The sequence below is a fragment of the Centroberyx gerrardi genome, chromosome 9 (genome assembly GCF_048128805.1).
Source record: "Centroberyx gerrardi isolate f3 chromosome 9, fCenGer3.hap1.cur.20231027, whole genome shotgun sequence".
NCBI lineage: Eukaryota > Metazoa > Chordata > Actinopteri > Beryciformes > Berycidae > Centroberyx > Centroberyx gerrardi.
Window position 1 is genome coordinate 27,317,819 of NC_136005.1, and position 24,389 is coordinate 27,342,207.

Genomic DNA, 24,389 nt, shown 5'->3' on the forward strand with positions numbered 1-24,389 from the left:
AATTGCCTTAGTGGGAGCGCCGTGTGAAACGCCGGGCCTCCGTGGGCCTAGCTGCCTCGGAATATAAGTCACTGTTGCTTCTGCTCGCAGCTGCCGAAGATAATATATTCCTATGGCACACAATCATTTTAATAGCTCATCCATTTGTTCAGGAGACAATTGATTTTCTCTGTTCCCCGACGCGTTAGTCACATTTGATTTCTCTCGTCCCATTTGCATTTGTCACATTTTAAGAGCGTGGAGCCTGGGCTCACGCCTTCATTCAGGTGCCAGCTTTCAGTGTTTAGGTGGAGTCTAAGCGATGATGGAGGCTGTCAATAAAGAAGACTGGCTGTTTTGACATAGTTACAGCTCACATGATGGGGAGGAATTAGGCGGGTATGTTAGGGAGGCTTCAAACCCCAGTACAAGGACAGGAGCTGATGTTTCTGTGTCGTTCCTGAGGAAGTGACCACCATTAAAATCATAATCCATGGCATTTTCAAATCAATACATGTCCGTTGCTACTCTCTATCGCTGAGTGATATAGCACAATATGGATCCAACCTATATCCAGTTCATGAAAGCTTCAGAAGAAGAACTGGGTAGTTAGCATGAGCAGCGATAGAGTGCATGTAGGCTTACATTTTTCCCACTGCGCAGCCAAGGCGTCACGAGGCAAATTCAGGTCAGGCAGTCAGTCAGTCAGTCAGGTAACGCTTAGTGAGATGTCGCTTCGTGAGATGGCCTCTAGAGGGCGTCTTTGACTAAGAGATGGCCTCTCGCCTATGGGCTGGATGTCACATTCAGTCCCATAGTGACATTAGTGGAATTATTTAACCGATAACCGTGTCATGATGCTTCAGTGCACTGAATTGAATTGAACACACACATAGTAAGCATAAGCATAGTAAGATTCTTTTCCTCCAACATCGATTGCTGTCACCAAAGGAAATAATGCACATTTACGCCAGCTGGAAAAAGAGGCGCCTTCTTCCGCACTAGGCATTTAGCCATTCATTGTGCAAGTTGTTGAAAACTCATGGAATGCCACTTATGTTTGCTGTGTGCAATTTTACAAAGAAAGAACTTATTGGAGAATGTCTGGTTGGCACAATGCCACACTGTCAGGCCTGTGTGTGTTCTAATGAGTTCGTATTCAAAAGCCATGGAGTATTCAGACAGAGCCGATCCATAATGGAGAGTTAACCTTGATTGCCATCATTTTCTCCTAATCAGGATATGAGTTTATCCAGGAAACTGTGAATGAGATATAATGTTTACATGCAACAACTTAAAAACTGAATGCTTTCATAGGCTGAATATTAGCAGAACAATTCATCTAAACCTTAAATTCTAACAGCAAAACTATCTAACCTATCTTATTGTCTATAACGGTATTAGGTTGGGTTAGAGGTAGAGAAGTTACATTATTCCTCAGGCCGGGGCTGCATTAGCATAAAAGTAAAGCTTTGATATGCATTATCATGGATTTGCAATAATACTGAAATATTATCTCACAAACAGTAAGCTGTTTTAGGGGAGAGAACTGTAGCTAAAACAGATAAGGGCATGCTTTTGCACAAAGGCACACACACACACAATATATACACAAATCAAGAACAAATGTACAAATGTATAACTCTACAAACCTCAAACACACTCATATGTTCCCCCAGCCCCATATCCCTGCACACACACACACACACACACACACACACCCTAAATGATTAATGTAAAATATGTATATGACTTTCTTTAGATTCCTATCAACAACAATACAGCAGCACTGTGTTCCTTTCCTCGGTGTGAATGTGTGTATGCGCGTGCACACGTTTGTGTACATTTCTATATACAGTATATTTATGTGAGTGTGTGTGTGAGTGTGTCCTGTTGAGGCGAGTGTGACAGCTCAGAGTCTGGCGTTGCGGTGATAAATGAAGACAGAGAGCTCAGAGACAGACTGTTCAGTGACTTTGAATAAAGCAGCAGTTAAAGAGCCGCCTCTGACTGAATGTAAAACAGCTCCAACGCTGCTGTGCCCGGCTACACTGTCGAATGTCATCGCAAAGGGAGGCTTCACACACACACACACACACACACACACTTAGCTGTACAGTTAACCTCACACACCCCTGAACAAAATATTACGTTTTGGACTCCAGGACCTCATAATAAGGACAGTCAGGAGAGATGATTAGAAATTTGACAACCTTGCCAATGACAAAGAGGGAAATTTAGAAAGAAACAATTGCAGTGCAGAGGGATACAGCCATCAACAGCCCTATTCACACAACACTAGTATTATGTGGGAAGCTCAACGAATTAGTACATTTCACCCCTACCTCTGGGTTTCATTTGCACGCGATAATGATATTCACTGAAATCACAGATGCCACAAAAACAATTGTATAAGGTTAAAATTTTACAATTTGTCGCTTCCTGATTTAAGTCATGATCAGGTAGGAGGCTTTTTTCTCCTGCACAGACGCAAAGCTCAGCTGTGAGCGTTGCTGGTAACAGAGAGCAAGAGGTCAAAGGTCAAATCTAATCTAGTAACAAAGGGTTAGGGTAACGTTGAAAATAAAAATGGACAAAAGGAAGGTAGCGATAGCTCTGCTTGTTCTGAAACTAAGGTAGGAGGATGTTAAGAGGATGTAACTAAGGTTAACGTTACTCACCAGGAAATGTAGCCTACTATTTTCTTGTCCTTTTTAAGTTTCCTCTGACTGGATTTCTGTGTTACACTTGTTCAAACTGAAACAAGTGTAACTTCTGGTCATATGACACATAGTGGTTGTCATTGCTACGATACAGGGGTGGCTCAACTTACCCACTGGCTCATCTTACCCCGCTCTTCCCTACTATTTTCTCATACTATCTAAGTTTCCTCCGACCGGATTTCGGTGTTACACTTGTTCAAACTAAAAGGTTTAATAAACATAAAGAAAGCGATTCACTTAACCACAATTCAGCAACATGACAATTTTCTTTTGTATATTGTCAGAATCTGCTTTGTTCACGTTCCTTAAGTGTGATTTTCAAACCTGTTTCGCCATACAGTGGCAGTGAATGGAGAGAGAAAAAACACAATTCTCCAATCGTCTCTACCGGAGCAACAGATAACAAAGAATTGCCGATTTTGGGGTTTTATCATGGCCAGGAAGCTTCACAACCCAAGGTATGAGCAAAGTTCAACATCACTTTAAGAGGCTGTTTACATCCCTCCAGGAGGTGCTGAGTTTCTCTTTGTCGGACAATGACATAATGCGCAGCGGAGCTAAAGTTCAAGTTCAAGTTCAAATTGGAGCCCAGGGCAGCGCCTCAAAACACACTGCAATGCACATACACCTTCCACAACCACACTATTAAAAATAACGTTCAAAAGAGCGTCCTATGTGATTACAGCCTCAGCAAAGCAAAACTTGAAGCTCAAAAATGCATCCAAACCCCTCCTCTATAGATTTCACTACTGCCTCCATTTTCCATGATGGGAGGAAGATAGAAATTGTGCGTCTAGAAGATGAAATCACACACCAAAAAAACAAATTCCAGCTGAAATTACCTAGAGTTGGATTCACACTGGATCAGTATTATCAGGGGGCCCATGTTTTCACCAAAATATGGAAGGTATTTTGACTTTACAAATTGGAGACATGACAGATTTGCATGGAATTAAATTCATCTCCACACGTAATGATCAATTATTACAGATAGCTGGACATCCACATGTAATATCAGTCCTGTGTGATTAGGACTTTAGGTGCACAGCCCCACAGCTACTGTATTGTGAAGGCACAGGAAAGGTTAAGATGGAAGCTGACATCACCTGGGCCCTCATTTATCAAGAGTGCATAAGTACAAATATGTGTGTAAACCATGCGTATGACCATTTCTAAGCAAAGAGTCGGATTTATCAATTTGTACTTATGCTTGAGAACGTGCGTAAATTTAAGCACAGCTCTGACCATGCTTACGCACGGCACCAAGCGGTTGAAAATGAAAGACCACCAAGAACGACAGGAACAGACAATCAAATGAATAGCCATTTTCATAATTATTAATATAAAATTCCATAGGCTTCAGTAGTTGAGACTAAAAGTGCATGTTATACCATTCATATACAATTTCGACAGTGCATATTGTTCAACTATATTATCTAGTCCATTTAAGCATACTGAATTAAATCGACTAATCATCATTTTAATTAGTATGGGTGATGAAATTCAGAGGTATAGGCAATCATAAAAGGCAACAATAAGACATTGATAGTTGTGTGCGTAAAATGGCTCATCTTGCTTTGATGAAGGATTTGGAGCATTATGCGTTGCGCATGGAGCGCGTTCTCAGAGAGCGCACCAACTTTTTAACTGAAAGCGATGAGGGGCGACTCAGTAGATTTTGTTTTATTGGACCTCTGCCCCACCTTCTCCTTCAGGGAGGACCTGCAGGCATAGAGAAATATATTCAAATGAAAATGATCTATCACAGTGTCCGGTCCACATCGGACAGGCTGGTCTCAGTCTGTTCTCCGCCTGTTGCAGCAATGTCCCTCTTGTTGACTATAATTATTTTGGATTCAGGTCAAAACTTTTTTTTTTTTTCTGCCACTGCTCTGCTGATAAAACTGCTTAATGCCGCCGCTCACACCTGCTGACAGGCTGTATGTTTTCACTTGTTTATCAATCTACCATCGAGTGTTCCAGAAAGTACTTTGTGGTGCCACAACCTCAGTTACCAATTTTTAATAATTTTAATAATTCACTGTCTGCATCTGTAAATTCTTCCTCGTGCGTTCTTTGTCTGAGCCGTGTTTAGTACAGAAGAGATATCAATGACATTTCCTGCTGCATTTAAAGGGAAGGTTGTCACCATATATGGTCAATTGGGGGCGTAAATTTATGTTAATGAGTGGCTGTGCACGAGCAGGATGGTGGTTTAGAACGTGTGGTATTTATCAAGGCAGGTTACTTACAGGTGTGCGTACGCATGTTTGATAAATACCGATTTTTTTGTACTTATGCGCATTCTAAATTTTATTCATAAGAGAGAATTTAGAACCTTTCTACGCAATGTTGATAAATGAGGGCCCTGGATATTGTGTCTGTACTTGGTCAAGCCATTTCCATTGCCAGACCATCTGAATTTTCTGAAAACAGCACCTGGGCTTGGCCGTCGCAGCGTCAACTTTATCTTAAAGGATAAGGCCGGTGATTTTTAATGCATTGCTTACCGTCAACAAATCCTATGAAAATAACAAAATCAACAATGCGTTTGCTCTACTCCTGTTACTTTCTGACTTCCCACGTACCGTTTTTAGCCGTCAACCCGGAAGTCATTGGCTCCACTTGTAAGCTAAAAACCTTGAAATACAGCTCACAAAGACATGGTTTCAATTTAAAAAATCGCTAACTGCTACCACGAAAAGTCAGTCTGTTGTAGTTATTACCAAATCAAATTCAAATGGGAACAAATTCTTCATTACGCCGGGGACTATTTTCGGTGCTACGGAACTACTTTCCTGAGATCGCAAACGTGTTTACGGTTGGCTTATTAAGTTGTTTGAGGAAAAAGTCGGCCGGCCCGGTGCATCGTGATGATGAAATATGCTGCCAGAGCAACGGCATGGCTCTGTGACGGGTTTTTAATAGTTTTTTTAAATACAATGGAGTTCTATGGCTACTGGGACATGGCTTCACTGGGCACCGGCTACATGGACGAGATTTGCTGGCAAAACAAAATCATTGCTGATTTTGTTATTTTCATAGGATTTGTTGACGGTATGCAATGCATTAAAAAACACCAGCATTATTCTTTAAGCACACCCAACAGGCCATTGATGGACTTTGTTATTACTGTGCTGTGTTGCTGCTTGTGTTGGATAATGACAGCCTACAAAGATAAGTGGCAGTTTAACAACTCCGCTATTGTGAGGCCTGAATTTGAGGCCCAATTTACAATTTCCGCTCCATCTGCACTTAGCTGCTAAGTTGCTCTCATCCAGAGCAATTTAGCACGAGTGAGCAGGTAGGGGGTTTGGTGTCAGTAATACACAGTAGGCCTATTGGCTTCTTGCAGGGAATAAACCTGCGACCTTCCAGTTACAGGATGCTTTCTCCAAACTCCATTCATTATAGCTTTAACTTAAAATTATAATCAGATTGATTTACTCCAATTTACAGACTGTGATTTAATTTACGCTGTTTCCGTACATTATCAGATCTGTAATCTGATAATGTATGATTTTGCTTTTCTGACCTTTGGAATTAGAGTAATATTATGATTACATTAGATTAACATATATAAAGTTCAGCGGATTATTATATAACATTATGTGCTATGCATTCGTTGATGCTCTATATGTTACTGTGCCTGTACTCTCATTTCATCTGTATTTTATACACATACAAGAACGCTTAAGAAGTCTGAATCTGCAGTGTTTTCCATATGATTGCCATATATAATCATGAGACCAGGCTGTTCAGTTGCATTCAGAAAGCATGAATACACAGAGACAAGTGTTTATAGATTGGACGGCTTGGACGGAGGGGACGCTTCATGCAGTATGTAGAATCATTTCGCACCACCCACACCACCCAATCGATTCAGAATTACGCGATGAGGGTCTGCGTGAACTCGGTCCGCCGAAGAGTCCGCGACTTGAGGAACGGCATGGAAATGAGAAACGAGACGTGTCACCCGCCCACACAGCTGCGGCAAAGATTTTGATAGGGATGGAAAGCTGCTGAGAGGTCTGACTCTGAGACGCGAGCCGAGTTCAAATCAAAACAGCGGGTTCATGTGCAGAACACTGCAAAATTGTGATGTTATGAAAAATGTCAGAGCAATAAACTAACACTCCCACGCTCAACACATTATCACGCATATTTGGATAGCATGTGTATCCAAATGAAAGTGCATGACATCCAATTTGTGGCATTAAATCGTTTTGAATTTTGTCAATTTTCATGTTGAAGGTGACACACGTGATGTAGCAAGAGAGGTGTGCGTGTGTGTGTGTGTGTATTAGTTAAATACAAAGGATAGTGTGGTGTTTTTGCACTGCACTTCCCAGAGATCACCTGTCAATCAAACAGTGTGTCCAGTACTGTGACGTCGTTTTCCTTGGATTTTCTGTTGATGCAGTTTGAGTTTCACTTTTCTTTGTCTGTTCAGCCATGGTGGCTATCACTGCTCATGCTAACTACCCAGTTCTTCTTCTGTTTATTCCGAACAAACCGGAAACATAAAACGCATCACGTCCTGTACGGCAGAGGATTTTTCCCAGGAAAGAGCTACCAGACACCGGGTGTTTAGAACAGCAAATGGAAAAGCTTTCATGAACTGGATATAGGTTGAATCACTTTATATGAAAATATCATAGATTATTACTTTAAAGTCACAGGGAAACAGCATTTCCAAACCGGTCACTACTCCACCAACAACTCAGTGAAAGGTCGGCCATTTTAACACATCACATCTGTATGAATTCTATGTATATGGACATTTACTTTGAGTGGTATTCCCCTTTTAAATGCTAAAGAGGCCTGCTCTCCCTGTCCTCCATCCCTGTCATTCTCACTGAATTAAACTGTCAAGTGAAGTATCAAGGGAGACTTGTGTGTGTGTGTGTGTGTGTGTGTGTGTGTGTGCGCGCCGTGGAATGGAAATGAAGCTGTTCAGTGCAACAACATACAGTAGTTCTGCTCCTTCATGCAATCGGAGAGAGCAAATCCCAGAGCTTTAATTATGGCAGTGGGAAACATCTCAGGAATACTGGCTTGTATGGAAGCACCTCTAGAGGCGACTGGCAGAGAGATGACAGAGAGAAAGATTTCTGCGTACCACTTGGTATTGTGTTTAACAGCTTGGTATGATGTGTGAAGACGCTTAATTATGTCTTGTAGGAAACTGCACCAGCATTAGTGCAAATAAGGACAAATCCCAAAATGACAAGATTATAGACCCAGTCCCTTGTATAGCCAGGAAATTAATAGGACAATGGTTTTGAGATGAATAAATGCATTCCTTAAAGGATAAGTTTGTCGATTTTGGACCTCTATATAATTTGTCTCTTACATACCTGTAGTACTAGAATATTGGCTCCAGAGTCAGCTGTCGCCTCTTGCTGCTAACAATGAGTCCAAATGGGGTTTGTCAAAATATCTCCAAAAAAGCCATTTGTAGGCTCCACAGAGGAGTTGAGAGTAAATAGAAAAATTGCAAAGTACATAATTCATGTTAGCTCTCATTTCATGACACAATTCTGCCATTGCAGACACTTTCACTAATCAGGACATCACATAACTATTCTTCTCTGCCGCATCACAGACTGCTGTGGGGTGAAAGTGTGTTACTGGTGGAGTGACCTAGCTTTCAATACTGGAAAGCTGTCATACAAATATTGTAAAATAATCCCTCTGTCTCCCATTAATTGAATCTAATTTAACTAATGTCACAACTCTGTAATGCTTATTTTGATTCTAAGTTTAATGGGGTTTTTTTCTCCCTGGTAATTGGTTGGAATTGTTATTTGCTGGTATTGATACTTGCCGCTATGTTGGAAAATGTGAAACTGCAATGTTTCGAAAAACTGGGAGAGAGAAGCAAAGGGTTAAAGAGGGAGAGAAAGAATGAGAGACTGGCAGAGAAGGAGACAGTGAAAGAAATAGAAAAGGAATCAGCGGCGTAATGTAGAAAGATGGATCCTGGCTCTACCGCAATCGTCTGACTGAAACCTTCCAATAAGAGAAGTTCAGGCGATCTTACCATTCTAATGCCGACATAATAGTTTTGGAACTCTCCTCGGTGTTCCGGCGGGTCGGGGAGCGTACGGTGAAGTGCGGCTGCAGGTGACTGTCCCCTCTAGCGTGAAATGGGGCGGATTAAAAGCGATGCGATATAGCGCGGCCAAATTGACACAAACTTCCAAATTAAAGTGGTGTTATGATATCAAGGAGCGAGACCACAACTTCAACTTGGAGGCTGATCAAATCTGGAAGGAGGCAGAGTGAGTGGCAGACAGAAGAGGACAGAATGTCCTGTGCACAGAATAGAATAGAATAGAAAAGAATAGACTTGCTTGGTTATATAAATAAACAAGACTAGACTAGACTAGACTGATGGACAGACAGGACTAGACAGGATACTGAGAAACTCAAATCTCTATGCAATGGCAGAGAATAGAATAGAATGCAACAGAGAATGGAATAAAGCACAGAGAACATAGTAGAATAGATTAGGGTAGAGTAGAACAGAATAGAACACAGCCAAATACAGCAGAATGTAATAAAACAGTATAATAGAATAACATAGAATAGAGTAGAATAGAATCAAGAGAACAGAATTGAAAAAATAGAATAGAGTAGAATAGAATAGAATACAGCAGAATACAATACAGTACAATAGGAAAATAATAGAACAAAGTGGAACAGAACACTTTTCTGTTCTGTTCAACATTAACGCCGGCAGTCTTAACACATAGAACAGCGCAGAATAGAATAGAATAGAATAGAATAGAAATTGGCCCAAATTAGCCTCAGATGTTGTTAACAGAAGCTAATCTGCAACACTAGGCCACACCAGAACAGACTCTGGGCTTTTCCACCACAGGATGGTGTTTTAGAGTCAGGAGCCGGGACCAGAGTGGGATATCTCCCCTTTTTCCTCATCTCTGTCTGTATGCAGGCTCCAGTCCCATGCCCACTGCCCCAGGCCATCATACTCTGGGTATGAGACCTGTCTTCTTTGATTCCACAATCACAGGAGGTGGCGACCAGATTCACTGACCACAGGGAGTTTTAAAAGCCCATGCCTTGAATTTCAATCCGCAATGTGGACGAATCGGAATTCATTTTGAGTCACCGCCGGTCTCCTCTCACCGGTCTCCTGGCAGTGTTAGTGCCTTGCTCTACCCATTGAGCTACACAGGGAATGGAACCCCAAACCCTGGTGTGCATGGAAGTATGAGAAGCACAAGAAGAAGAGGGAGGAGGACAACAATGTGCATGACTGTGCATGTCCTGTGCAGTGCGACTGCAGTCCAGTGTCCATTCATGAATGCTGAAGAGGGTTTTGATGTGATGGGTTTGGAGTGTGGAGGCCAGTAGGGGACAATTTGTCGGATCAGATCAGAGATGTCAGGCCTGATTTCTAACTGATTTAGTGGTGCTGTGGGTCACTGCCAGGCCACACACCCAGGACAGCATGATATAGAGCTGCGGTACAGTCGATTGCATCCAGGTCAAGGCATCACAGAGGTCCACATGGCCCCATCTGAGTGTTAAAGGTGCTACATGTAGTACATCAATAAGTCACCACCACATTAATTTTAAGACATTAGTAAACAAACAAGACTGTTGCAGAGAAGATTGACAGCCTCTACCAGCCTTTATACACTGCATTTTTATTTTTGTGTCACCAGATTGGATTTGGCGGGGAATCTGCTGGATTGCTTTACAGCACAAAGGAAGATTGCTTGATTGTTTTACTTTCAAAGTAATATACAAGACTTTTATGTAAAAATCCAGTTGTCTTAGCCTAAATCACAAAGTGGGGCTGCAACAGTGAAGAGTGTCCCATCCCCATTCACTGTGACGCTGTAGATTTGCCTTCTTTGCCCAAATGGGACGAATCCATTCAGTGACGACACAAAACTTAAGAGCCATGTCCAAAAGTGTCTCCTAAATTGCAACAAGTGAGTGAGTGCTTCTCCCAGAGAGAGCTGGACCCACCAACGATGGCTGAACCTCTTCAACCCACACACACAGTAAGAAGAAGACACTTAGTTTACTGACGTCACCTCACACCTTACAGGATTTTTCGGTAATGAAGTCCTTCAAACTTTCAAAAATTCAAACAGTTACCTCTCACTGCCATGTGGGGCCGCCAAAGTGCGAAGTTGCCTAGTGCTACTTTACATCAATAAGCAAGCACAAATCCTGTACAGACCCACGGCATGTGTTTTCAATTCAATTCAATGCATTGAAGCATTACGACACAGTTATCGGTTAAATAATGCCACTAACGTCTCTTAGATACCACAGGTAATAATGTTACCTAACGTTAAAGTTTACAGGGCAACGGAAGACGTGGATGTATGTAAATTAACGACAGAGAGTGGGGCTCAGTGTGGGAGCGATGCTCGGCTAGCGTGACACATTTATCTGTTAAACCTATTCCACGTTTATCGGTTAAATTACTTATTGTCACATACCACAGGTAATAACGTGACCTACTGTTAAGGTTTGCAGGACAGCAGAAGATGTGGATGTCTCTAAATTGACGGCGAAGAGTGTGGCTCTGTGTGGGATCCAATATGGCATTATCAGTATGTGACTGAATGTGGCATTTAGCCCATAGGCGAGAGGCCATCTCTTAGTCAAAGACGCCCTCTAGAGGCCATCTCATGAAGCGACATCTCACTAAGCGTTACCTGACTGACTGACTGACTGCCTGACCTGAATCTGCCTCGTGACGCCCTTGGCTGCGCCGTGGGAAAAATATGTTTATTCAATTCAGGTCCCTACCATACAATTCACATGTTCTCCCTTACCAACAGATATGATTATTTCATGAACAGCTGCTCTCCCTCTTTGTCTCTCTCCTCTCCGTGACTTGAGGGGGATTTATGCGAGAGAAACTGATAGTTTGTCCAAGGAGAAAGAAGCGTCTACTTTCTCAGTTATTCGGCTGCTTCAACCAGCCACCCACATCTATTCAGCTGTCATGGAGGAAGGGTCATGAGCGCTCTGTTAGAACTCCACTTCTACAAGAGCAATTTGATCCACTCAGTGAATAAATGTGTGATTGCCCAATTCAGGGAGACTACTTCCGAATAAAATCAGCAATTGAATACAAGGAGCTGTTTTTTTCCTTCTGTCCGATAGCATTGCGGTGCGGTATAAATAAAATCAATCTCTCCCTGTCTCTCGCTCTCCATTTACTAGGTCATGGTGGATCTCTAGCTGTGAGTTAATTGGCCCGGCTCTACATGCTGCCATTGATTATTAACCCTTCAGAAGTCCCAACGGGATCCCTATGAACCCTCAACGCTTTCACACCTCTCTCTCTCTCTCTCGCTCTCTCTCCTTTCTCCCTTTTTTCCCTCTCTCTCTCATCTCCTTTCTCCCACTCTTTACCTCGCTCTCCCTATCTTATCTAATTCTCTTCCGCCCTCTCTCTCTCCCTTTATGGTTTCCCCTCTTCTTACCTTTTCTTTCTCTCCCTCCACGCACCTCCCTTTTTTCCCCCGTCTCTCTCTCTCCCCGTCATTCTCTTTCATTCGTACTCTATCCTCTCTCCCTCCCACACACACACACACACACACACACACACACACACACACACACACATTTACAGGCACAAATGTTGTGTGCATACATGCTTGGCTGGTTACTGACTTGGCATAGGCTTCTCTGGGGAATAGCACACACACACACACACACACACGAATCACACACACATGCACGCACAGAAAGGTGTCCAAGGACAAATATCCAAGCATATTGAATTTCATATACAAAACATGTTTAAGCACCATTGAACTTAATATTCATTGGCAACCTTGTCAGACAATGCTCATATTCAACATACCTAACATTGTCTTTGAGAATACATTTATATTTAACATTTAAATGTTTAGATGAGATTTTTGTGTTTTCCATGGGAAAATTAGGTTGTTGCAAGTATAAAAATGAATAAATAAATACATAAATAAACAAACCCTAATAATAACAGGATACATCAAAGAAAAAATGAATGAGAGAGGAATAATAATAGAGCAAATGGGGCATTTAAACATAACACAACCAACAATTCCAACACTAAAATATGTTAAGAAGTAATATATAAATGAAAAGTATGAAAAATATGAACTACAGTACAGTATGCTTGTGAGATGTGGAGAATAACAGTGGTAGATCATATATACAGAATCAAAAATATGCAAATCTATACAGTAGAAAAAAGTGAAAAATATGAAAATATCAATATATATACAATTACTTAAAGAGAAAATATTTTACAGCACATATGATGTGCAGAATGTCCATCATGTTCACATTAGCAGGTCTACAGAAGGCCATATACAAAATGGTGGCTATCATTGCTCATGCTAACTACCCAGTTCTTCTTCTATTTATTCCAAACAAACCAGAAACATAAAATGCATCACTTCCTGTGCAGCAGAGGTTTAGAAGAGTTTAGAACAACAATAAAAGCTTTCATGAACTGTAGTAGCAAAAGTAGCAAAAAAGATATTTATTTATATGAAAATGCAGCGAATTATTAATTTAAGCAAACCATACACACACACGTCTATACACACAGGTAAACACTCACAGAGCTGTAGAGTATGAAGGTTGTTCAAGTTGTCATTCAACTGCAATGTAACAGTGGGGAGCCAGTTGATGTTAAAGTCAATGACATTTAAACTGCCCATACCGTCTCTGTGGGGAGCCAACTTAATACTTTATCTGTCCTGTGTGTGTGTGTGTGTGTTTGTCAAAGCGTATGTGTGGGTGGCTGAGAATAGCTGCAGCCAGGGAACAGCCTGTCATACATATATTCGCACATATACACACACAAAAGCATACATAAATAAGGGTTAGACCAGTGGTTCTCAACGTGGGGTTCGGGGACCACCAGGGGTCCTCGAGGGGCTTCCAGGGGGTCCCCAGCAAACTGATGGATTGTTAAACTTCACCATTATTTCATTTACAAGAAGCTAACAATTAGAAAATGTAGAAGAATGACTATTTTGATCATAGTTTCACTGTTACCTCTCTACCTACAATACAGATTGTTTTTGTATGGGAATTCTGGACAAAATCATATCTAACAATAAAAATATTCTCAGATTTGGGTCCGAGAGACACAATCTCATCAAATGGGGGTCCGTGGCCCTAATGCGTACTAAATTAGAGGTCCTTAATATGGAAAAGGTTGAGAATCACTGGGTTAGACCAACGGCCAACTCCATGCAAGTCAATGGGACCACAACCCAACTTCTCACTCAAAATATAAAGTCAATAAATTGTTTCCAAAATTGTCACTCCAAAAATAGCAATATCAACATTGCCATTCAAAAAGTGTATTGGTTGAACACTTGTACATGCACACACACACACACACACACACAAACACACACACATTCATCCCCCTTGCTGCCCCATCCATATCTCAGAACTCTTGGGAATAAAGAGAGAGTTTCTATTTGTTTTCTTTATCATTTTCTAGCTTCATGTCCACAGATGTGACTGTGGAGTGAACAGCTGTCTAATACTGACACACCGAGGACACGAGTGTGTTAAACACAGATAAGGAAGGAAGAGACCATTTTTCCCAATTGACATAATTCTCTTTTTGCCCTCCCTGCCTCATCCTTCTCATTGCAATCCCTTCGTCTACCTGGCCCGTAATCTGCTGGTGTGTGTGTGTGCGCGCGTGCGTGTGCGTGTGCGTGTTTGTGTGTCTGAGTATCATGAGCTTTAATAGTTTTGTGAAAGTCGTAATCCTCCCTCTGCATCGCCATTGATCCCTGTGTAAAGGTTTTATCTATTTCTCGCTCTCACGCGCTCACACAGTCGCACATTCTCTCTCTCACACACACACACACACACACACACACACACACACAAGGTAATCTATCAAAGAGCCTACAGTGCTCAGAAAGAAACATGATGGCGGAATCCAATCTCTAATCTGTGGCTTGCAGATCCCAGCGCACAGCGTACAATGGGAAGACCCTGGACTGAAAGTTCTGGCAGATGACATAAAATTCTCTATTGCTCAAACTCACTCAACCCATGAAGGAGAGTGTAAACCGATGAATCTATTCAGCAACATTAAAAAAAAATCAAACAACAGTGAGCTGAAAGTGTTGGAAACCACCACATTTGATGGCTTTGGCTATAGGCTAGTATTATTCAGCCAATGGCTACATTAAAAATGCATTGCATAGTTCCCGATGATTAACACAGCCTGACGCGCACACACACACACACACACACAATTTCACAAGTTGAAATAAAACTCCTTTAGATAGGTATAACACACGCAATTTGCTGTCTTGATCTAAATAAAATAGAAATAACTTTGCATTCTCTTCCCCTTCGGTACAATCACTCTTGATTCTGTGTTGGTGCGCTCTTCTTTCTTTACCTGACATCTGTATTTGCTCACAGATCCATTCCCACTGACAGGCAAGAAAGGCTGACAGATAAACACGATCAAACACAGGATCAAGAAATCAGTTTGTAGGTGTATGTGTGTGTAAGTGTGTTGTGTGAGGGTGGGTGTTGTTTGTATCATATGGATGTATGATTGTAGCCCCAGGGAGTGTGTATTGCTGCGGCGCATGCACTCAGATCCCATCCCATCTAACACTTAACCTTCCACTGTGCCTCCCACTGATCCACTGTAGACACACTGCTCACCTGGGTCTGTTTGAAGTCAACGCATCACCCCAGGGTCATGAAGAACATTAGACATTATGATGAAACACACGCACACACACACATACGTGCACACACACACCCATGCGCACATGCTTTTTGAAGTGATTTTACCTCTAGGCATCGGAGAGGTTGATAGCAACGCAGCTCTTTAATCTTTAAAACCCAAGATGTTATGCTGTTCCTTTGTAGCCCGTATTCAAGCTACTGTAACACTCGCTACCAATCTCTGCTCGGCTGCTGACTCGCTGAATATCACCGACATTTAGAGTTTTAAAATCCAACATGGTTAGCTCTCTGAAGAGGCCCATGTAGCTGAACCAAGTACTTTGGGTGGTAAAATATAAACTCATGTGCCGTATTTGTGTTTTTTATGTCGTCTCCGTGAGCTGATGTGGCTAACGGAAAGGAAAGGAAAAGGAAAGGAAAAGAAAGGAGTCGAGAGGACAAGAAAAGCAAAGGGAAGAGCAGAGAAGAGTTGACTACAAAACACAACAGGGAAGAAAATACACCAAATCAAATCGCGCTTTCCACGCAGCTGCAACCACAAGTCCAGCTCTAGCTGCAGATTTCCGCAGGAGGAAATGTCACAACGCCCAAGGCTCATTACAAAGTGATAATGACAATAGCAGGCAGTGGAGACAGACCGATAAACCAGACAAGCTCTCACTGCACAAACCTACAGCACTATACATCATTAACCTCCTTCAGCCACTTCACTGTCATCTGTCTCGCCCACGCTCGTTTCATGCTCATTTCGGTTCCTTGGGTTCTTGTTGAACTGTCATGTCCTAAATGCCTGTGGCAGTAACCTTTACCTGTAAGTTACTGCTCCTGCTGACGCTACTTTTCACTGCAGTTGCGTTGGAAGATTGATTTTGGAAGTGTTTGGCTAGCTAGTAGAAGATTCATTTCAAGTTCTCTGGTTTCCTGATAAGGTACGTCATGCTATTTTACAACATTAGATTGTTTGATTTAGGTTTTGCATATTGTTTGTTGGACTTCTTCGCTGTAAATTGGCTTAATCCTATGTTGAGGATGTAACGTTAGCGTAGGCTTTGCTAAGTATTTGTTAGTATTAATGCTGCAGTTGTGAGCTATTATTGGTGATACGATTTTAATTTTAATTGTCATAATAGCTTGGTTAGTGTCAGCTGTAGTCGGTCACCATTGTTGGCTTTAAAGTAATCTAGATGGCTTGTTAGCCAAGATGCTCACAGCTAGCAAGCATGGAACTAGCGCTAAGCTAGTTTTCATTTGTTTTTTGTTTCTTTAAATCACTCTTAAAGAATATTGTTTACTCTGAGCATCTTTTAAATAAGCTACTTTTTACTAGTAGATTTTTACACCAATAATTTTACTTCTACTTAAGATAAGTTTCAGCAAAGTATCAGTAGCCTGCTTATACTTGAGTGGGGTATTTTGATACTCTTTCTGTATTTTATTTTATTTTTCATTATTTCATTTTCAGGTCTCTTTTCAACACTTGAAAATGCAGTCACTGTTGTATTGTGTGCTTTTGTTTGTTAGTGTTCAGCATGGTTACTGTTAGCTGTAGCCGGTCCCCATTGTTGGCTGTCTTGGCTTCATACTGTATTAATCTATACGGCTTGTTAGCCAAGACGCTCACAGCTGGCAAGCGGAACTAGCACTAAGCTAGTTTTCACTTGTTTTCGATACTGCTGTGAATACGACACTAATGTTTTATTCTGGAGTCACAACCCAGGGCCTGCGGGGGAGCTCTAGATGGATGGGTGGAGCGCTACAGCGGTCAGGGAGGATGGTTACAGAGCTACAGTAACGTGGCTGCTGCTGCTGAAATCTGCAATAGCCCAACACTGTGTGTATATGGCTCTGGGTGTAGAGGAGTAGATGAGGCGGCTGGCAGAGATTCATGGCCGAAGGACGACTGTGTGTTTATTGCTGGGTCTCCCAGGGCAACACACACTGGGCTGGAGGGGCATGGCCATCAGTCAATCTGACACTCACAAACACACACACAAACACACACACACATACACATGTTTGTATAAGTCTCCAAACACACACACTTACACTTATATGCATGGATAAACCTATACACACACAAAAACAGCACATGTACATTGTCTCCAAACACACACATGCACATGCACAAACACATATGTAGTCTCCGAACACACGCACACACACATACACGCATAAGCCTACACATGCACAGGCACATACACATACATTTGGAGACGTATGGTGGGTGTCATACAATAATGACGGCCGTGGGCTGATCACATCATATCAACTTGATGCATACAAGCAGAACAAGCCTAGAAATTCACTTAGTCTAGCACTCAATTTCTTCAGGTGATAACATGAAGCTCCACCTTGTCAGACAATCTAAAGGCATTTTCACAGCTAGTTGGTTTAGAGCAGTTCTGCCAAACCCTGGAGCACTTTCCCTCTTAGTTTAGTTCATTCGGTCAAATGGGAACACAGCGATTGGACCGAGACCTTCTTAAGAGGGAGGTTTCTCGATATGCTTCCAAATCAAACCTGAAGATTTATTTGGAGCGATGTGACCTGACCGCAGGAAGGGTGCATTATGGATTAAAGGAAAAATCCACCCTCAGATACTCTTACACTCTTATATATCATTAATCTGTGATGTTCAATGTATTCCAGGAGTTATTTTGTGTTGTACTTTACTTTTTCGGTGTACCCACTTTCCCCCAACCTGCCTTTCTGCTTCAGTTACTGATTTCCTACATTTCCCAGAATATTTTTAATTTTACGACCCCCATTGAGAGAATGTGACCTTGTTGCATTCATTATATGTGTAGGTGGAGACACCTACACATATAATCCACAGCTGAACGATGAGCGGAGAGAAATAGAAATAGCATAATAAGAGCCAGAGAGCCAGAGTTTTTTCGAGTCGAGAAAAAGCGACTCGAAAATGCAACATGTCTTGTGGCTGCATTGCATTCTGGTCTATTGAGGCTGCTGTCAGTGGAGAAATTGGTCTCTCTCCTCTTCTATGATGGATTTGTCCCTGTATGATTGTTTAACATCAGCGCAAAATGACGGCATCTAGAAAGAAGCCCTTGCTCTTTGATTCTGAGGAATTGACATCAAAACCTGATGTTTTAGATAGCTGAAACATTTTCTGCTATTAAAATACATTGTAGCTGCTGGAAATATCTCAATGTGGCTTCATGTCATCTATTTTTTGCCATTTTTCAACAGGAATAAGAAAAATACACCACAAAACAACAAAAATGGACCCAGAAATGCAAGGTTCCAAGGCACCAATAGCTGTTTTTATTTAACAGTATTAACGTGTTTTAGGGTGGATTTTCCATTTAAATGTGCTGGGAACTATGCTAGTGCTCCATGTTTATCCTGCAAGAAAGTCCTTTCCAGCAGCAAATTTAAGAAAATGACTGCTCCCACATGGTTTTGGTTGATAAATTATGTTTTGCTTTAAATTTTTGCCACGTGAAATGTAATCCAACCAGTGCATGAATGCAAATAATGTAACAACTCGTCCCCTGATTCGAACCAAAGCAAATGAACGACAGATTTGAAAGCATCCTTAAACTTCATCAATGTAAAATAAATTGTCATTTTTTTTGTTTTGATTTTTACTCCGCTTTATCCATATTTTCCACTGTCTTGCACTAAACCGCACAACACAGTGTTTTTTTTTTAAGGGAGGTTTTTTGTTTTTTTTGTTTTTTGTTTTTTGGGTTGACTTGGCCTTGAACACACACACAGCAACAAAGAGCAAGACAAAAGACAGAGAAAAGAGAAAGAGAGAGGCGGGAGGAGAATTGTCAGGTGGACCAGTCAATGTTTTGACAATTTACCCACAGCGCAGTTCAGTCGCCGCGGCGGCCTGTCACTCTTATATACTCTCCTGAGGCCCGTTTACTTCTCTCTCTCTCTCTCTCTCTCTCTCTCTCGCTCTCTCTCTCTCCCGTTGTCTTTTAAGCTCTCTCTCTCTCTTGGCCTCTCTTTCTCTCCATCCCCACACCCCCTTTTCTTTCCCCCTTATTTATCCCTCAGCTTCCTCTCTTCTCTCCCTTCCTCTTTCTTCTCTCTCAGGTTTGAAGAAGATACAGATAGAGAAAGAGGGAGCTCCTGCTATGCTCTCTCTCTCTCTCTCTGTCTCTCTCTCTCTCTCCACATCCAGACCTCCTCCTGTGCTTTTGACTTCCCTGAAAGGGAGAAAACTCCAGCATACATTGTCATCGTTTACCTCCAGAGATCGTCTGCCTGTCTCTATTCGAAAATCACATCTCATGCTGTATTCCCATACCAAACAGGCTGTTTAATACCACAAGAGAAGTATTTTAGACTATATAGGGATTTTCATACTTGACTCTGAGCTAACTGCATTTAGCCCGCTTGGCCCTGCTTAGACCGAAGCCGGAAACCTAAGCTAATTTTACAGAGGCCCAATCTGGACACATAGGCTGCGGTCGAATAGTCTTTTTTGCTTAGGAAGGTTCCTAACTGAGTGAAATGACCCGGAAGTACCTAAGTGGCAGCCATGATAAGAGCTGTTCGAATTCTCTACATGCTAAGGAAAGGTGCTTCAATGCTTCCTTACTTAGCTCCTTTAGCATAGGATACACTGGACCATCCTTTACGAAAGGAAAGGAGATAATGCCGTCCCACAATTCTTTGCGGCAGCAACGATGCACCATTCGGCCGTTCACGAAAACAAACGATCATGACCGACAAGGGCCGCAGATCATCATGCAAGTTACCGTTGCTTATTAAGCATGTTCCATCTTATGCCATAACTTGCTAATATGCTTATATGTTTTGAACTTTCAACAATATGTTAAACCCATAGAGGCGAACTATGAACGTTACGCTGCTGTCGTAAAATGATCAAAGTGAAGTTAACGTTGTAGCGTAACCTATGCTCAGTTTGCATTAGTTATTTCTTCATTCTGAGCGTTGTTGTATTGCCAGCCTTTAGGAATATCACTAATTAATTTTACTTCAGTCACAGATGCTGAAACCCTTGCCTTAATAAAGGCCTGTATCAGCCATAACAACTTCAAAGCACAATCAAGTCAACATTTCAAGGTGTTTACTGAGTTGTGTGGTGGTTCTTAAGCTATTATATGCATAGGCTTATAATCAGATCATAATCAGCATATTAACCATAATACAGAAGTCTGTCTTTCAAGAAAAAGGGATATGAGACGTCTTTAGCCAGATGATGTTTTTAATTCAACATGTTTGAAACTTAAGAATGATGATATGTACAGTAGCAGATTTGTAGGCCTAACAAGTTATGCTTATCTTGCATGAATTTAACAATGATTTTCATACAATCATACTAATTGGGATTCATGTCGATAAATATGAGCAGACAGGAGGCTGAGCGTGAGCAACCATTCTCAATGTGACAACCATTTCGTTTCACTTTTGTGACTGGTAGCCTATATTCCTTTTTTATTTCAATTCCAACCTTGGTGATGAAGCAATATTTTTCACCGGGTTGTCCACGTTTATATAGCCTGCATGAAACAACACGGTAAGAACGCACGGGGCGAAGTATCTAAGATGCGCTTTTAGTAGTCCATCTCCGGAACATTGTAGTTTCACCACGGCAGACCCACGTCATTAACATCCGCCGTCGCATAATTACGTAGCCTAGTGTAAATGCAGTCGGATTCTCTTAGCACCGCGGTTGTCTTTTCCTAAGTCCTTCTGAATTCTCCTTCACATCTTTCCTTGACCTCATGACGTTTTCCAACGAGGTCAAGGAAAAGTGGTTAGGAATAGGAGTTAGGACGTATTTTTTTGACTATTCGACCGCAGCCATACTCTTTGATGCAGTTTCTGGTGTGACGACCCCACCCACTCTGTTTGCCTGTTGGCTGTTTCTTTTCTTCCTGTCCTGCAGATAGGCTGGGCAGAGTCAGTGGGGCTCGTCAGAGGAAGTGATTGCACCTGAGCTGGGGTGTGGCTGCTCTCGCCTCTCTCTGTCTCTCTCTCATTCTGTTGCAGGCACCAGGCCGGCAACATAGCTGGCTACTAGCCTGGCATGTGGTCTGTCTGACTTCTTTTCACCCTCACAACACCCCACACTTCTTCTCTCACACATCCATACCTGCACCCCACTACTGATGGTACAGACTGACACACTCCATTTTCTCTTATATTTTGAAATAAATGTTTAATTGGCAGTTTGAACTCTGTGTGGATCCCCTTCTTTGTTCCAACCTAGAGCCGGGTTGTAACACTGGTCTTTAAGCACAAATCTTTCAAAGACCTTCCTGTCACAGTGAAAAAGATCATGTGGACACTTGGATCTATCCCATTTACATTTGTCAGGCAAAGCTTTCAGTCTACAAGACCTTCATCAGGGCATCACACTTTTTATATGCTTTGATGAAGGTCTTGTAGACCGAAAACTTGGCCTGCAGAACGTAAATTGCATCGATCTTAGGGTGTAGAAAATCTTTTTTACTATAGATTCGCCTGCTTCCCAGAACCTCACTATATTTCTTAAGAGTGTATTGCCAAAAGTCAAGTGACATGAAATCATACATATTTGAGAGGCTAAATATGAAATTCTCTAATATATATAGATACTGACAATCAGTTGTAAATTCTGACACTAACCAGAGGCGTAAACCCTCAGTTTACAGTAGATTGCATTTTCACATTGTGAAGGTACACAAAGGGATAAATTGAGATGAGTATCTGATTTGGCCAAGACTTTCGCATTGCAAAAGTCACAATCACTCATCTGCAGACACAGAGAGTGAGTTATGATGAAAACAATATCAACTTTAAAAAATGGCCGACACAGCATGGTACATTTATGAAAAACTTAACTGAAAACATTACAGGGTGGATTATATTTGTTAATTTCTGGTAGAATTATAGTAGAACACTGTCCGGATTTGGCCACATCAATGTATAGCTAGAAATGGGCTAAAGTCAGCTATCTGACCCAGAAATGGACACGGCTAGCACACACTTTAGCATTGTACAAATTAGAACTTGGCTAAAATGACTGCAGTATGAAAAGGGACTAAGCATGAGCATTTATACATCTGTTATTCTGTTTTCACATTGCACATTCTTAGCTCAAGGTTAGCCTTAGATTAAGGTAAGATTTGCTAATTTGCACCTGTTAGCACAGGACTAGGCACTAGAATTCACTACAAATTTAGATAGCACTCGGCTAAAGTCAGGGTTAGCCTACTTTACAACTTGCCATTCTGAAATGTTAGCCAGTCTAGAGCTATGAGCTCATTACGGATTTTAAACTGCATTTTAGAGCAAGATCAATCTTGGGGCTGTCCTCCTTCCTCAGAGTTTGTCCTTGTCCTGACTGTAAATATGTCTTGTGACAGACTCAGTGCTTTTAGTGAGAAATAATAACAAAATGGACCCTGTAACAAAAGCAGTTTATTGGCATATTTCAGAAATCAAACAGCGCAGAGCTGCATTGTGCAGCAGCATCAGAGGAGCAAACGCCTGTCAGACATGTAGCTATTCATTTATTAGCTATTATTTAATAATATTCAATAATAATTAATTTAACAAAATTACTTCATTTTCCCTGTTGTCTTTACCAGTCTGTTGAGTCATTCATGTGTATCGTAATTACAATATTTCTGATGGCACTTAAATGCAGCAATAGTCAAATCACATACAGACTACGGCAAGGGAATTTACTTGTATGGTTTTAATTGGAAAATTTGACGCAGCAGGCCTTGGTTGGCATTCAGGAGAAAATGGGTTAATAGAGTGTTAGTAGGGCTCTCTCAGTCTCTCTCTCAAAGACATACGCAAAACTCCACTCGCACACAAAACCTGTATACACCAACCAAGCCTGTGCTGAGTGCTGCTAGCTTAAACAAAGATGGAGACGCTGCAAAAAACGTACATCTTGACAAGTTATTAGGGGTCCAAGCACGTACTGCTGGAACCCTATTGTTTTTTTGTCTTTTATTCAGCCTTAAAATCTTATTTTAAGTAATTCCAAAGTTTCCAGTGTACTTTCACTTGTCAGCGTCAGATACGCAACTCCACTAGTATCAAGAAATGTTGCTTGAAACAAGTCGATTTGCGTTGGAAACCAGTGAAATTATCTCACCCCATTACTTATTTTAAGAAAAGAGATACAATGGTTTAATAGGTTAAAGAGGCTGTTATGAAGGATATTTTGTAACAATTTTCTCCCTTTCATGACTGCAGAGTCCAATCTATACCTTTAACAGATCCCCCCGAGACAGTTAGCATGATAGAGCTGCTAGCCCCGGCTGCTAACACCTATATTGATCAGAGGGACACTGCTGCGGAAGACAGCACACTGGCAATGTAATTACCTGTAGACCGGGGACTCATGGGAGGTGTGTGTGTGTGCGTGTGCGTGTGCGAGTGAAGAGTGTCAGACAGCATGCGCACGTGCACGCAACTGTAATTGAAAGTGGATGGCTCGGTACAGCACATTCAACTATAGGGAACTAAACTGCATCAATGTCTCACTCCCCAGCTTATTCCAGGCTCTAGTAATTACCTAGCTGGGGTGTCTGAGGACATGAGCAACTCATGGGAGAGAGTGTAACACAAAGTGGAGGCCTACTGTTTAAGGGAACCCTTGATTAATGCCTTATAGGTATAATCCTAATTATGAATAAAGAGAAACAGCAGAAGCTCATTTATCTGAATGTCACGCGCCACAACTGAACAAAACACGCTGCTATGCAAATATATTCTAATGACTTGCATGATTGCCGGGGTAAATAGGACATTTATAGATGCGCAAACATATTTCACATTATGTGGTGAGTCCGTGTCTTGTGCTTGTTGACTTGCAACCCGGTCGTCCCCTTAACAAATATGAAGAGGAAGCATGTGACATATTTAAGGACGAGGGATGGGACGATACGCTTATCTCACGATATGATTCGATGCACAATATGGGGTTCATGATTC

At 41.6% G+C, this 24,389-nt stretch overlaps 1 protein-coding gene across 1 annotated transcript in view; it reads right to left on the bottom strand.

Moving 5' to 3' along the window:
* Positions 1-24,389, bottom strand: part of naaladl2 (N-acetylated alpha-linked acidic dipeptidase like 2) — a 386,338-nt gene that overhangs the window by 206,306 nt on the left and 155,643 nt on the right. The gene's annotated exons all lie outside the window — the stretch shown is intronic.